Genomic DNA, 16,478 nt, shown 5'->3' with positions numbered 1-16,478 from the left:
TGTCCAGCATTCTTTTCTGACCACAATGCTATGAGACTAGCAAACAACTGTAAGAAAAACAAATTTGCAAAACACATATTTAGTCATTAAACAATATGTTACTAAACAGCCAATGGAAAACTGAAGAAATGGAAGAAGCAATCAAATACCTGGAGCCAAATGAAAGTGAAAACACAATAATCCAAAGTCTTGGGATGCAGTAAAAGTAGTTCTTAGAGGGAAGTTTATAGAGATACAAAGCTACCTTAGGAAACAATAAAAATCTCAAATAAACAACCTAAGCTCACATCTAAAGGAATATGAAAACTAATAAGAAACCCTCAAAGTTAGTAGAATAAATTAAAAAAAAAAGAGCAGAAATAAATGAAGTACACACTGAAAAAAGCAACAGAAAAGATCAATGAATATGAGCTGATTTTTTAAGATAACCAAAGTGAATAAAACTTCATAAGTCTCATCAAGAAAAAAAGTGAGAAGGCCCAAGTCAATAAAATCAGGAACGAAAATAGAGAAGTTACAACCAACACCATAGAAATACAAAGCATCATAAGAGATTACTATGAACAATTGTACTTCAATAAATGGGCAACATAGAAGAAATGAACTAATTACTGGGAAAGTACAATCTCCAATGCCTGAATGAGGAATAAATATCAAATATCAACTGACCAATTACCAGTAATAAAATTGAATCATGAATTTAAATAAAACTCCCAAAAAACAAAAGTCCAAGATCAGATGGCTTCATAGGTTAAATTTACCAAACATTCAGAGAAGAAATAACACCTGTTTGTCTCAAACTATTCAAAAAAATTTCAGAGGAAGAAATATATCTATCTATATATTTTTTTTTTGAGGAAGGAACACTTCTGAACTCACTCCACAAGGCCAGCAAAACCCTGACACCAAAATCAGACAAATTGCCACACACACACACACACAAAATTACAGGCAATATCACTGATGAACATAGAAGCAAAAATCCTTAATAAAATACTAGCAAACTGAACTCAATAATATAGTGAAGGGATTATACACAACAATCAAGTGGTATTTATCCCATGGATGCAAAGATGGATCAATAATTGTAAATCAATATGATATGTCACATTAGCAGATGCAGACAAAGTTTGTGACAAAATTTAACATCCATTTATAATTTAAAAAAGCTCTCCAGAGAAAGGGTATAGAGGGGACATACATCAACATAACAAGAGTCACGTATGCCAAACCCCTCTGGAGGGGGTAATGGCAACCCACCCCAGGATTCTTGACTGGAAAATTCCATGGACAGAGGAGCCTGGTGAGTTACAGTCCATGGGGTCACAAAGAGTCAGACAAGCACATGGCAAGCCACAGCTAACACCATACTCAGTGGCACAAATCTGAAAGTATTCCCTCTCAGATCAGAAATAAGAAAAGGAGGCCCACTCTTGCCACTTTTATTCAGCATAGTTTTGGAAGTCCTAGCCACAGCAATCAGACAAGAAAAGGAAATAAAAATCATCTATATTGGAAAAGGAGACGTATAACTTTCACTGTTTGCTCATGACCCTAATACTACACATGGAAAATCCTAAAGACACCACCAAAAACTACTAGAGATCAATGAACTTGGTAAAGCTGGAAAATCCAAAATAAATATACAGAAATCTTTTGCATTTCTATACTCTAACAACAGACTATCAGAAAGAGAGATTAAGAAAATGGTAAATTCCATTTACCATTCATAAAAAGAATAAAATGCCTAGGAATAAGTCTAACTAAGGGGGTAAAACAATTATACTCAGAAAACTTTAAGACACTGCTCAAAGAAATGGAGGCCAATAAAACATATGGAAAAATAAATCATGTTCATGGATTGCAAGAATTAATGTTGTTAAAATGATCATGCTATCCAAGGCAATCTACAGATTCAATGCAAGCCCTATCAAAAAATTAATGACACTTTTTACAGAAAGAAAACAGGTGTCTATAATTTATGTGGAAACACAAAAGACTCCAAATAACCAAAACAATCTTGAGAACAACACAGTTTGGGATATCACACTCCTTGATTTCAAAGTTTATCACAAAGCTACAATCATCAAATCATATGATAATGGCACAAAAACAGACAGATCAATGGAACAAAATAAGAAAATCCCAGAAATGAATGCACGCTTAAATGGGAAATTAATCTATGACAAAAGAGGTAAGTAAATACATTGGGGAAAAGATAGTCTGAATAAACGGTGCTGGGAAAACTGCAAAGCTATATGTAAAGGAATGAAATTAGAAAAAATTTTCTTATCACATACAAAAAGAAACTCAAAATGCATTAAAGACCTAAATAAAAGACTGGAAACCATAAAACTCCTAGAATTAAACATATACAGAGCCCTCTTTGATATAAATTAAAGCATTTGTGGGGAATGTATTTCTTAAAGCAAAGAAAATAAAAGCAAAAATAAGCAAATGCTGCTGCTGCTGCTAAGTCTCTTCAGTCGTGTCTGACTCTATGCGACCCAATAGACGGCAGCCCACCAGGCTCCCTCGTCCCTGGGATTCTCCAGGCAAGAACACTGGAGTGGGTTGCTGTTTCCTTCTCCAATGCATGCAAGTGAAAAGTGAAAGTGAAGTCACTCAGTCGTGCCCCGTGGACTATAGCCAACCAGGCTCCTCTGTCCATGGGATTTTCCAGGCAAGAGTACCAGAGTGGGTTGCCATTGCCTTCTCCAATAAATAAGTGGGACCAATTTAAACTTAAAACCTTTCTTTGCACAGCAAAGAAAACAACTGACAAAATAAAAAGAATATCTATTGATGGGAGAAATATCTGCAAATGATAAGACTGATAAGGGGTTAATATCTAAAATGTATAAACAGCTTATACAACTCAACATAAAAAAATACAACACAGGTAAAAAATAGGCAGAAGACGTGAATGACCTTTTCCCAAAGAAGGCATACAGATGGCCAACATGCATATGAAAAGATGCTCAATATCACTAATCAACAGGGAAACAGGATCAAAATCTCAATTAGATTATCTCCTCATGCTTGGCTATTATCAAGAAGTCTACAAATAACAAATTTTGGTGAAGAGAATGTGACAAAAGTAAATTCTTGTACACTGATCGTGGGAATGTAAATTGGTCCAGCCACTGTGGAAAATTATATGGAGTTCCCTCAAATAACTAAAATAAAACTAGCATATAATCCAGCATTTCTATTTCTGGGTATATATCTGAAGAAAACAAAACACTAATTTGAAAACATAAATGCACCCCAATGTTCATAGCAGCATTATTTACTGCAGCCAGTGTATAGAAGTAATTTAAGTGTCCATCCACAAACTATGGGTGTGTAAGTGATGGAACACTACTTAGTCATGAAAAAGAACGAAATCTTGTCATCAGTGACAGCATGGATGGATCTGGAGGATATTAAACTAAGTGAAACAAGTTAGAGAAAGACAAATCCCACAAGATTTCACTTGTGCGTGAAGTCCAAAAAATAATGAATAACCGTTACAAAACAGAAACAGGGCTATAGATAAAGAGAATAAACAGGTGGTTGCCAAACATGAGGGGAGGGGGATGCAGGAAGAAGAAAATATGTGAGGCAGATTAACAGATACAGACTTCCAGATGCAAAATCAATGAGGAACAGGAAATGTAGGGAGAGAGTACAGACAACGCCCGTGTAGCCCTTGTATGGGGACATACAGCAACTTGAGTTGCCCTGCCGATCGGTGTGAAACGTATAGAAATATAGGATCACTATGTCGTGTGACTGGAACGGACATAGGGTTTAGGTCAATTTTATTTCAAAAACAAACCATCTCCCAGAAAGAGAGATCGGATCTGTGATTAACAGAGGTGAGGGTTAGGGGAAAGCTGGATGAAGCCAGGTAAAAGGCATAAGCTTCTAATCATAAGTAGGCACTAGGGATATAATTTATAACATGATGTAATTTATAACATGATAACACAGCTGCGTGTTACACATGCAAGCTGTTAAGAGTAAATCCAAAGAGTTCATCAAGGAAAAATATTTCCCTTTTAATTTTTAAAATTTTTATGTATATTGATGGATATTCACTAAGCTCATGGTGATGAACATTACAAGCTGTAAGTCAAAATAATTATGCTGCACACCTTAAACTTATACAGTGCAGTGGGTCAATTGCATCTCAATAAAACTGGAAAAAGAATAAAGTAGAGATGGTATATATATATATATATATATATATATATATATATACATACATACACACACACACCAGAATACTATTCAGCCATTAAAAAGAAAAATTTGCCATTTGTGACAACATGGATGGACCATTGCACCAAGTGAAATACGACAGAAAAAGATAAATACTGTATTATCTCACTTAGATATGTAATCTACAAAAAGCAGACTCATAGATACAGAGCATAGGTTTGCTATATTGCTAGAGGTGGAGTGGGAGGGTGTAAAGGTGGGGAAGTTAGTAGAGGTAGTGAGAAGGTGTTTACAAACTTCTAGGTATGAAATAATTGGAGGAGGGCACGGCAACCCAGACCAGTACTCTTGCCTGGAGAATTCCTATGGACAGAGAAGCCTGGCGGGCTACAGTCCATGGGGTCTCAAAGAGTTGGGCATGACTGAGTGACTAAGCACAGCACAGCACAGGTATAAAATAAATCCTGGGGATGTAACATACAGCACGGTGTAACACTGAATTGTACACTTGAGGAAAAAAAAGATATGCAGCATGAAGCAAAAATGAAAATTTTTATCTCAAATTTCACAATTCTTATTTATATAATTAATTAATTATAGCTTAATATACTTAATAATTAATAATAATAAGCTCACTCTCACACAGCTTTTCCAAATTCTTACTGATGTGTGTTAATCGCTAATATATGGAAATACTCTCAAAACCTCATGGGGGAAAAAGCTATCTAGTTAAGACTCTGATACCAAAGCAATAACTTTTTGGTTTTACAATTTTCAGAACACAGCAATACATATTTTCTCAATTGAACTTCATGATATTCAGATACAACTCAAGAGTCCCATTTTAGAAAGTAAATAATTTAATATCCAAAGTGGCTGACTTGCCCCTGTCCCCATGGCTGATAAATGGAAAATTATAACCGTTGGGTTACTTTCTCACCAGAACTCTCCCATCACGGATAGTTTATGCACACCCCTGCCTCTGTCTAGTTTTCTGGTCCGTGTTCACGTCTGTTTATATTTATTGGGCACCTAATTTGTGCTGGACACCGTGATGGGAAAGGATGGGAAATGAATGATGTACTGTCTATTTCATTTGGGTTCCTTAGACACAGCATTAGGTCCTTGTATGTCACTCTTATGAGGGAGTGTGATCCCTGGAATTGGGGTGAGAGGGCAGTCAGGCAAGGGAGGAGGCAGAGAAATACGAGGAAGCATTACTGAGTTCACCAACATGAATTGCAAATGACCCCTCAGACCCATCCTCTGGAAGCATTATAACCTTTGTTTCAGGACATTACATGGTTAGAAAGTTACAGAAAAAGGGGCTCTTGGCATAGCTTGTAGGTTTGCCCCTTGGGGTATTAACTTTTTTACACTGGATGTTGCCCAAATGTGAACATCTACTGGGGGCTCTGCCTTAAACTTGTGTAATCACTGAAGTCTTGGGAGGGAAGAGAAGGGACTATGGTATCCGTGCAAAGCAATACATGCCGGGTGAAATGCTCAGTATCACCCTGCGGGATGATGGAATAGGATCAGGGCAGGTCAGTGAGGTGGTACATGTAAGGAATCTTGACATAATTCAAAGTGAAGATTTCAACACTCATCAGCCACATTTCCAGGCCTCACGGTGGCTAGCAGGAATCTCCACACAGGTGTCTCTTAGCATCTCTCATCTTGTAGGTTTCCAAGCCAGAAGTCTTGCCTCTCCCTCTTCAAAGTCAAGTCTCCTTCCAAAACAAACAGTGAAAAAAGATTTATCTTCACAGTTCAGTTCAGTTGCTCAGTCGTGTCTGACTCTTTGCAACCCCATGGACTGCAGCACGCCAGGCCTCCCTGTCCATCACCAACTCCTGGAGTTTACTCAAACTCATGCCCATCGAGTCAGTGAATCCATCCAACCATCTCATCCTCTGTCGTCCCCTTCTCCTCCTGCCTTCAATCTTTCCCAGCATCAGGGTCTTTTCCAATAAGTCAGTTCTTCGCATGAAGTGGCCAAAATATTAGAGTTTCAGCTTCAGCATCAGTCCTTCCAATGAACACCCAGGACTGGTCTCCTTTAGGACAGACTGCTTGGATCTCCTTGCAGTCCAAGGGACTCTCAAGACTCTTATCCAACACCACAGTTCAAAAACATTAATTCTTCGGCACTCAGCTTTCTTTATAGTCCAACTCTCACATCCATACATGACCACTGGAAAAACCATAGCTTTGACTAGACGGACCTTTGTTAGCAAAGTAATGCTTACAATTAAATGGCCATGACAGAGATAAAGAAACTGGGATACACGATGAGCATGAATCTAGGGACAAAATTTAAGTCTCACTTACTCAGTCAGTGCTGAGAACTAACGTTCCTGTGTTAGCCTTTGTGTCAGCAGGTCTGGGATACAAACTTTACCCCGTCCTTGCCTTGAAGAAGCTGACCATATATTGGCTGCACTCAGAATTCACCTGGGGAGCTGTCAAACGTCCCCAGGAGCCACCCCTTGAAATTTTGATTTGATTGGACCTGGGTACAGCTTGGGCATTAGGATTTTAGAAGCTCCAGAGTGATTCTTCCGTTTCAATCTGTGAGACAATGCAGGCTCCAGTCTGGCCTAAAGGATCTTAAATTTTAGTGCGTCAGGGTCATCTAGGGGATTTTTGTCAGCCATGCTGATTCCCAGATGGATAGGTGGGATTATGATTCACAGAGTCTCGAGGGAAGCACAGGAATCTGGGTGGTTAGTAAGCGCTCCAAGAGAACCATGTGGAGCACGCCTGGACCTCCCTTTGAGAAACATCTCCAGTCTTAAGAGGGCAATGGCAAGAGTGAAAAAGATTTCAGAACAGAGCCCAAAGGTTGTTCATTAATTGAAGAAAAGTATGAGGAAATATTAAGATTATTTATTCCAATGACAGGGCCAAAAAAAAAAAAAAGACTTTTTTAAAAGAAAGGGTAGAGATTGTTCCTCCTGGAGGGGGAATGTTTTGTGTGGTGACCAGCTGTTCTTTATCTCCTCCAGGACAGATGACTAGCAAACGCCTTTAAACTGTAGTATGTGTGCTTTAGCTTATACACAAGAAAGGAATTCCTGGCAGTAAGCGTTGTTAAGCATGATTTAGGTTATTAAGGAAGGCTGTGAAATTTTTTTTCCTCTGGAGGTTTTCAAAACCAGTATCGATTCTCATCTGTCTGGCCTGATGAAGGTATGATCTTGCTCAAAGGCAGAGGGAACAGACTGGATGACTTTTTAAGTTCTTGAAAGGCTCTGACATGGATCTGTATGAACAGCAACAGTTAAAAGTGAGCGCGGAGGGACTTCCAGAGGGGTGGGGGCAGGAGCCTGGCAGGCGCTCTTCCCAGCAAGACATTTTAGCTGATGAAAATTTTATATACATATATGTAAGTAAGTGTTAGTCGCTCAGTCGTGTCCGACTCTTTGCGACCCCATGGACTGCAGCCCACCAGGCTCCTCTGTCCATGAACTTTTCCAGGCAAGGATATTAGAATGGGTTGCCATTTCCTTCTCCAGGGGAGCTTCCTGACCCAGGGATCGAACCCGGGTCTCCTGTACTATAGGCAGATTCTTTACTGACTGAGCTATAAGAGAAGTCCATATATATATGTATATAGATAGATAGTTAAAGCTCTGGATGTTGTCCCAAGGGCACACAGCAAATGGAGGAACATTCATTTAAGAAAATTTACTCAACCAGTAGGAACAGTCAGACCTCCTGTCCCGGTCCCTCCTCCTCCCTGTCAGCTCCATGTTTGGGAAAGGTTTTTCTGGGAATTCTACTCTGGGTGACGCAGCCCAGAAGACTAGGAGGTGTGGGTGTGGAAGGGGCCTCCTTCCTTCCCCAGCTCCAGTCTAGGGCTCTGTTTTCACTCTGCAGGGGCCAGGCTGCACCATGCTTATCAATTCCCTCCCCCGCTCACATTGCAGAAACTCTATTTAGGGCGTGTGTGGCTGAAAGGACTGAGGTCCCCTGTTCCCCACCAGTCCCTCCGAGAGTGAAGACTACCCCAGATGTGGCAGTCTGAGAATACTGGGGCCAAGAAGGGAATGGCAACCCACTCCAGCTTTCTTGCCTAGAGAATCCCACGGACAGAGGAGCCTGGCGGGCTACAGTCCATGGGGTCGCAAAGAGTGACTAAACAACAACAACAGCTGCCTCTAGCCCAGAACTGTGGATACGCCGCCCTTGGGGAGGGGAGGGCCAGCTGAGAAGACGAGGGGCTACCAGCACCCACCCCAGCACCCACTTGTAGAACAGGGGTTCACTCTGGAGAGGCAGACCGCTGTCCCTGCTCCCAGCTCCTGTAAAGCAGCCTCCAGGTTCTGCTCAGGGAGAGAGGAAAATTGTAAATAACTCTTTTGGAAGGGAGTGACTCTATTTGGAGCAGAGCTTGGAGAATTCCAGGCCTAAGGGTGTTTTTTTTTTTTTTTTTTAAACAATGGAGATCTTGGTGGAGAGCAATTAAGAGGGTTTGGTAGCTGCAGAGTACTGGTAGCAACAAGTGAAACCGCAGACCAGCCAGGAGCTGAACAGAGGGAACCATAGGAAGAGGCAGCCAAGAATAACCTGCCTGGAACCACAGTCTACTCTGTGGGTGGAAATGGCTGGGCCCGTGGACTAGGCTGAAGAAGGGAATGGCAACCCGCTCCAGTTCTTACCTGGAAAATCCCATGGACAGAGGAGTCTGGTGAGCTACAGTCCATGGGGTCACAAGGAGTCGGACACGACTGAGCGACTAAACCACCACCACCACCACCATGGACTTGGTACTCAGAAGGACTCCAGGAGCTGGGCTGATTTGAAATCCTTTCCGAAGCTGCACACGCATCCCTTGACACAGGGTAGAAGCCTTACTGGCACAAGAGGTTTAAGCATAACCTCTGACCAATTGCTGGCTGAACACTTACCTGCTCTGGCCGAGGGGCAACTCCTAGGAAGCCAGGCTTAAAACTACGCGCATCCCTAGTTGGAAGAGTGTGTATGGCCCCAAGCGCTACCCTCTCAGGACCTACTAATTCCTGGTTGATTGTGGGGCAAAAATATAAACCCTCTGAATTGTGATAGCAGTCTCCAAGTCACACAGACACTCAGTGGTAAAAAGTAAAGTCTAACTGACCGTGGAGGCTTAAAATAGCCTTTGATACATACGTAGATTTGGTGCCAACCTCTGGGAAGGCAGGGCAAAAGATAAAAACAAGGGAGACGTCATCTTAGCAGTTATCAGAGACTGTATATTGCAGGGGAAAGAGATTTCACAGAGTCTGTTCAACCAGATCACTGAACAAATAAATAAATGAAGCAAACAACAATCCTTCAAGCAATATCAGTATCCACAACTACTACAATATATTATCAAAAATATCCAGTTCTTAATTAAAAATTACATATTCAAAAACAGGAAACTGTGACACGCCACACACAGAAAAAAAAATGGCAGGTAATAGCGACTGCCTTTGAGGGGCCAAGATACTGGACTTAGCAGACACAGACTTCAAAGCATGCATTAAAAGTATGTTCAAAGAACTGAAGGAAACCATGTCTAAAAACTTTAGGGAAAGTGTAGCGACACTGTCTTATCCAATAGAAAATATCAATGAAAAGATTGAAAGTTTAAAGAGAATCAAATGAAAATTCTGAAGTGGAGAAAAACTATAACCAAAATGAAAAATTCACTAAGAAGGGCTCAAAAGTAGATTTGAAATGACAGAAGAAAGAATCCGTAAACTTGAAGTTAGATCAATAGTGAGTACATAATCTGAAGAATAGAGAGAAAAAAGAACAAAAAACCACAAACAGTCTTGGAGAAATGTGAGACATCATTAACATACTAACATGTATAAAGGCAATATCTAAGTGAAGAGGAGAGAGAGAAATGGGGAGAAAATGCATTTGTTGAGCTTTCTGGTCATGTAGTATTTTTCATCAAATTTGGAAGTTTTCAGCCATTATTTTTTTCAGACTCCAAGTACGATAACACAGAGAGATCCATACCTAGATACATCATAATCACAGTGTCAAAAGCCAAAGATAAAGAGAAAATCTTGAAAGCAGCAAGTGAAAAATGAATCACCATGTACAAGAGAACTCCAAGAAGATTAATAACTAACTTCTCAGCAGAAACAATGGAGGCTGCAAGGCAGTGGGAAAGCATACTCAAAATGTGAGTGTGTAATGGGAGGCCGCATTGTGCGGACATTATTCCCCAAGGACTTTTCATCATACACTTGTCTTTTTCTCTCTGTCCTGGATGATTTCCTCATTATTCTCTACATTATCTCCTGATGCTCTGAATCCTTGTGTGGGAAGTATTTCATTATTTTACTTAGTACTAATTTATGAAAGTTCACAAAGATAGTCCTAGAGCTTCTTCCTCCTCTAGGATTAAACATGCATCTTTGATTCTTATTTCAGATTGTGAGGAAAGAGGTCTTTGTCATGGACATTTGCTGGTGTTTGCTCTACATGTATTCCTTCTTATGATGATACACCTGATATTCTTTGGGGGAATCATACCTCCTTCCTTCTGAGTCCATATGGTTTAATGTGAGGTTGATCTAAAATCCTGGCTTCATGGAGGGCATATAACAAAAATCTGCTTAATTGGAGATTTTCTCAGACCATACTGAACCCTGACAGTTTAGGGCTAGGCACATACCCAAGTCATGCTGCTGCTGCTGCTGCTGCTAAGTCGCTTCAGTCATGTCCAACTCTGTGCGACCCCATAGACGGCAGCCCGCCAGGCTCCCCCGTCCCTGGGATTCTCCAGGCAACAACACTGGAGTGGGTTGCTGTTTCCTTTTCCAATGCATGAAAGTGAAAAGTGAAAGTGAAGTCGCTCAGTCGTGTCTGACTCTTCGTGACCCCATGGACTGCAGCCTACCAGGCTCCTCCGTCCATGGGATTTTCCAGGCAAGAGTACTGGAGTGGGGTGCCATTGCCTTCTCCAAGTCATGCTAATGAAACTCAATTTGGAGACTCTGGTCAGAGCAGCTGGGCAGAAAGAGATGCCATTTCATTTGTGTTACTCGGCTGGTAGGATGGAAGCCTGGGGCTGTCATGGGCCACCAAGCGGAGAAGGCCTCCTGGAGATCAGGCTGATGTGTGGCAAGGCAGAACTGAGAGGCTGGGAGAGAGAAACCTTGTCCTCACGGCATTATCCTGAGCCATAATGAATCCAGCTGTGACAGAAGGCAACTCTGATCTCTGATTATATGAACAATATAATTTTGCATATCAAGTTCGAGCTGGGTTTCTAGTGGTCAGAATCAAAAGGGTCATGAATAATGACACACTCTTCTATGCTTTTCACATACCTGTGAATATGTTAATTTTATAACTGAAAAAAAACAAAACAAAACACCAAACACTCTGTACAAGAGGCAAAAATAGATACCCAGAGACATAAAATTAGCTTAGGATGATAAGCCATTTTCTCTTTTTGTGAATTTGTTTTAAAACTGCAACAACTTGAATAATGAATTCAAGAAACCGATGCCAATTCGATCTTCTAAGGGCTCGTGTGTTGGACAGTGCCCAGCAAGTGATGTTGATCACAGCGTGACCACACCTATCACTAGTGGGCCTACGTCTTGTAAGCCACCCGGGGCCTAGAGGGGTGGTGGAGGTTCGAGTTGGGGGCAGAACGGGCAGAGGTGACTAGCACGAGCGGCCTGAACACTAACTCGGTGCCTTGTTGAGCTATGTAGGACATACGGAAAGATCCAAGGAGGCCACATTTAAAAATAGCACCATGAAATTAGTACACTGCAGTCTGCCCTGAGGAGCAGGCATGACCTGACTTGATGAAGCTTCACATGCAAAACGGATTTTATTTTTAGGGCATTCTATCTGGGATAACAATGGCTCTGCTGATAGGAAGGTGGTGGGTATAGTTTGTCTTAGTGGCTGGCACTTAGGCTTGAAAAGAACAAAATCGCATATTTAAACTGTCGAGTCCTAATTGTCTCATTAGACGGTGGTAGTCTTTGACAAAAGGAGCTGGCTAACTGCTGAAAGCAAGAATGATGAGCTGCGATTCCGGCAGGGCACGGGGGCGCTGCTAGTTACCTCTCCTCCTTTGTTTCGTCCCAGTTCATCTCTGTTACAACGGAAAGTCTCATTTTCTAATATAATGACTGCTATTAAAATCAGTTAAATGCCTTTCACGAGCTCGGTGGGATATCTTCTACATATTTTTAAATGTGAATGAACCACAGAGGCAAGTTCCACCATTTGCCTGCGTCTGTGGGGTCTCCCACATTCGGTTTAATGTCAATTATAGTAATGACAGATATTTATTTAGGACATCGAAGCCAGCAGGGTCCTGAGATGATTTACACATTTCAGAGTGGACCTGTCTTGTTTACCACTGACTTGCAGCCAGCTCACCTTTGATGCTTGAACCCACGTCACCACCATGTGGATAATGGAGACCCTGGTGTCTGACAGGAACCAAGGAAGACGTTTTTGGTAGGCAGAAGGCAAGAATTCAGCTTAAAATCTTGATGGGGCATGGTAGAGAAAGCCCCAGGCTAGGCATTTATGGTAAACAAAGCAGTTTCCACATATTAATTTTATAAAGCATTTCTGCTCTTCCCTCTAACGCTGCACATCTGTGAGGCATCAGGGGAGAGACGGAGTAGGGGTGGGGGGATTCTGATTTATTTCTTGCTGCTTGGTGGAATAAAGACCCACAGCATGTTTTCCATTTACCCACATTTAAGAATTTAGAGGCTGCTTAGAGTGAGAGAGTGGTTATATTTCACTAGGAGACATCATAAAAGCTTTCTCCAGTCTGAAACACACACAAAAATCAGATCCCAGAGATAGCTATTTTTTCTCAGGTACAAGGAACCAAAGGTGATTAATGCCCTTTTCAAGCGCCAGAGGCTCCTTCCCGGGACATCCAGGGAGCGCTCGCAGAGGAATCCTCCCAGCTGCGGGGGGCTCTCTTCCCAGCCGGGAAGGGGAAGAGCCCTCCGCTGGTGGGCTGTGTGTGTGGACCTGTGTTGGGAGAAGGCCCCTCTAAGTTCGGAGAGCAGATTGATCTTTGATTCGGGTTTTTTAAATACGCCTTGTTTCAAACCGTCTATCTTTGCCCAGGGGCAGGCGTTCCTATTAGCCAAGCTTCACATTACACACTGTATATATATTTCAGCCAAGTTGTCCAGATTCGAGAGTCAGAAACGTTGCAGCCCGTGTTGGTCATCATCCGGGCTGAGTTGCAGCAAGCTTGTCCTGGTCAGAGGGTGGTTCCGGGTCTGAATGGGCTCCCTGCTCTATTGGTGCTTGTTCAGTGTTGCAGAATGATGATTTTCTCGGAGAGATATCGGGCGTTTAAACTGCCCCTCCTGGACTTAGGTAGGTGTAGACGGATGAAGGGTCGCCGTGGTTGAAAAACTCCATTACATGAGAAGAAACCGCCAGGAAATTGTGGAAAGTGTACTGAGGAGGAAAGGGGCTCCCCGAGCTCAAAACTCAAGTGGAAGGACGATGCTTACAGCCTTTCCACCTCTCCTGGGGAAGAGGGGCCACAGAACATTCCAGAACCTGGGGATGCTCACCAGAAAGAAACTGCAAGCCGAGTGTGCCTTCCTGGCTTAAAGTAGGAGCAGGCAGACGCTGATTGTAGTGGGCAGAGCCAAGTGCCAAGGCGTGGTACAAAGCTCCCAGCACAGTCTCTGTTGCTTCCAGAGCAAAGAGGGCTTCAGCTACAGCTTCCAGCGCATGCTAGCCCAGGACTTCCCTTATTCTCTGGACTCAATGCCATCTCCATGGGCATCGCTGCCAGGTGGCAGGTTCCTCGGAGGTGTGAAACGTTCAGAAGCTGGAAACAGGTGGTCCCTTGCCAGTGAGGACCATTGAGGAGAGGGAACTACACTTTCATTTTCAAACATTAATTTGGTCTGACCCATGGAAGAATGTTTCAGTGGTCTAATTTGGCAGTCTGGTTTTCTAGGTCATAAGATGAACAAAACCCTCTTGCAAGGATCACCACCTCTCCCTACCCCCATATCTTTAACTTTCCAAAAATATATAAGTAGATATGGGGTGAGGGAAAGGGTTTATTTAAAAATTAAAAAATGTTTCTGGTTCTGAAAAAAAATCTACAAATTGAATATTTGCATGTATGTCCCATTTTTTTTTCTTTCCCAAATGCAAACAAATAGCTTGGAACCCTGGGAAAAATAGTTACTGACCTAGTTTTAAATATGGAGCAAATAGCCTCACCTATGGCAAAATTAAAATATAAGGCGATAAACTTCTGTAGGTCTACACAGAACTAGACTATTGATCAAAATTGTCATTTGTGGGTTAATAGGTACACTGAATTTCTTATGTTTGTTTTTTTCACTCAGAAAAATTAGTATTCACATTGTTTTCATGGATTGTTACATTATACTCATGAATCAATCAAATGTTAAATAAATGCTTTGGATACCAGGCCTCTCTATGTTTAAGGTGTTATCATCAAAACATCAACAGTAATTTACACACCCTTAAAACTGCCAAATTGAAATCATAGACATAAACTGAATCAGGAATCTGCCATCATGTTGAAAGGTTTCATGAGAAACCTTTCAGGCTTCATGAGACTCTCTGAGAATATGCATGGGATTATCCTGATAGAATGATGTGGCTGGATATGACTATAGGGGCATCTGGCTTAACTGAGGAGACTCAGGTCTAGCGAGGTTGAGCAGGTAGTTAATTACAGATGGAGCTAGACATCAGATATCCATTTGTAGCTGGAGTTCCTTCAAAGGACATCTAGGAGTGCCAGTTTATAAAAGGTAATTAACACGTATCTTAGAGATTCCACTGTTACTTCTGTGAACTTTTAAAATAATCATTTAGCGTTTTTTAGGGAAAAGAGTGCTCAAGCTTTACTAAGGGTTTTGTGCTAACTTTTGAATGCTATCTTTTATAAGCACTCAGACACAAAGCCTAAATTTATACGCCAAGTGGGAGTAGAACAGTATGACAGGAAATTCCACTGAGAGAGCCCCTCTGCATTTGCCCCAGCCCTGATCCTCCCTAAGAAATGTGACGCTAGAATGTCTCTAAGGTACCCTTCAACCCAGAGATCTAAGATTCCATGTGGAGAAATGTAATTTGCCAAAAGTCTTTACTTATGTTTCGCATATATAATCTTCTCCCCTTCCCAATCCTTGCCCCTCATCCACTAAATCTAATCTTGCCTTTAACCACCCAGGGCATCCATTTCTGATTCTTTTGAGTATCTAATGAAGGTGCAAATAATTTGGTCAGAATTAAAAAATATAGTTTAAAATAACTGTCTGTACATTATGTTGGTACACATTCTAGATCTTAAAAATAAGGCTGTTGTACAATTGCTTCTGCAAAACTGCTAAGACTCAGATAAAGGGAATAAGAAAAATGAAAAACATTGAAAATTTCTTATGCTTCAATACACTTACATGGAATAATAGTGTATATAAAATATTAATGCTTCAGAATTACATTAAGTCAGCCTATCGTAGCATGCCTGACTTTATAGAAAAAATAAAATCTGGCATATCTAATGTATGATACTGATTAAAACCTCCACAAGTACTGGGAGGGAGGGAAGGAAATTTAGACAATATGGTTCAATTGGCTATGATCTATTAAAGTTGAATAATTTTTGATGTAGACAAAGTGGTAGTAAGAATTACAGAATGGTAGGATTAGCTCATGACAAAAGGAAAAAAAAACATTCTAATATTGCACTATTGTTTCTGGGACAGTGGGCGGGAGGGGAGATATTGAATACTAATGAGTAAGCTGCATAAAGAGATGTAAGTGATATTATGATTTTAAACCCTATTGATTCACAGATCTCTCTTAAAATTTCTATCACTTCCCTGGTCTCACCTCCCTGCATGTGCCAGATGCCAACAATGGGATATCTTGCTGCCACCTCAACTGTACTATCTTTCAAATGGAACTTCCTTTGTTCTTGAGCACTGGTTTCTAACTGCACATGTCTCTAATAAAGCTCTTCTCTAGGTTACCCAAGTTTGAAACCCTGAAGTAACCCCTGACTTATCCCTGTTTTATCAAGGAAACTTGGGGATTTTTTTTCAAGAATCAACTCAATTCTCTACTCATCTTTTAGTGATGTTATTGTTATCCAGGCTAATCTAGTAAATAACTGATCAAGAGACTTCATTCATTGCTCATCTTTCCTCTGGACTTTGTGAATTGATTAGAATTCAGTGCAAGATTTGTTTTTCTCTATGGAATTTTGCTGAATT

The sequence above is a fragment of the Bubalus kerabau genome, chromosome 1 (assembly GCF_029407905.1).
Source record: "Bubalus kerabau isolate K-KA32 ecotype Philippines breed swamp buffalo chromosome 1, PCC_UOA_SB_1v2, whole genome shotgun sequence".
NCBI classification, from domain to species: Eukaryota; Metazoa; Chordata; class Mammalia; order Artiodactyla; family Bovidae; genus Bubalus; species Bubalus kerabau.
This window is presented reverse-complemented; position numbering follows the sequence as displayed.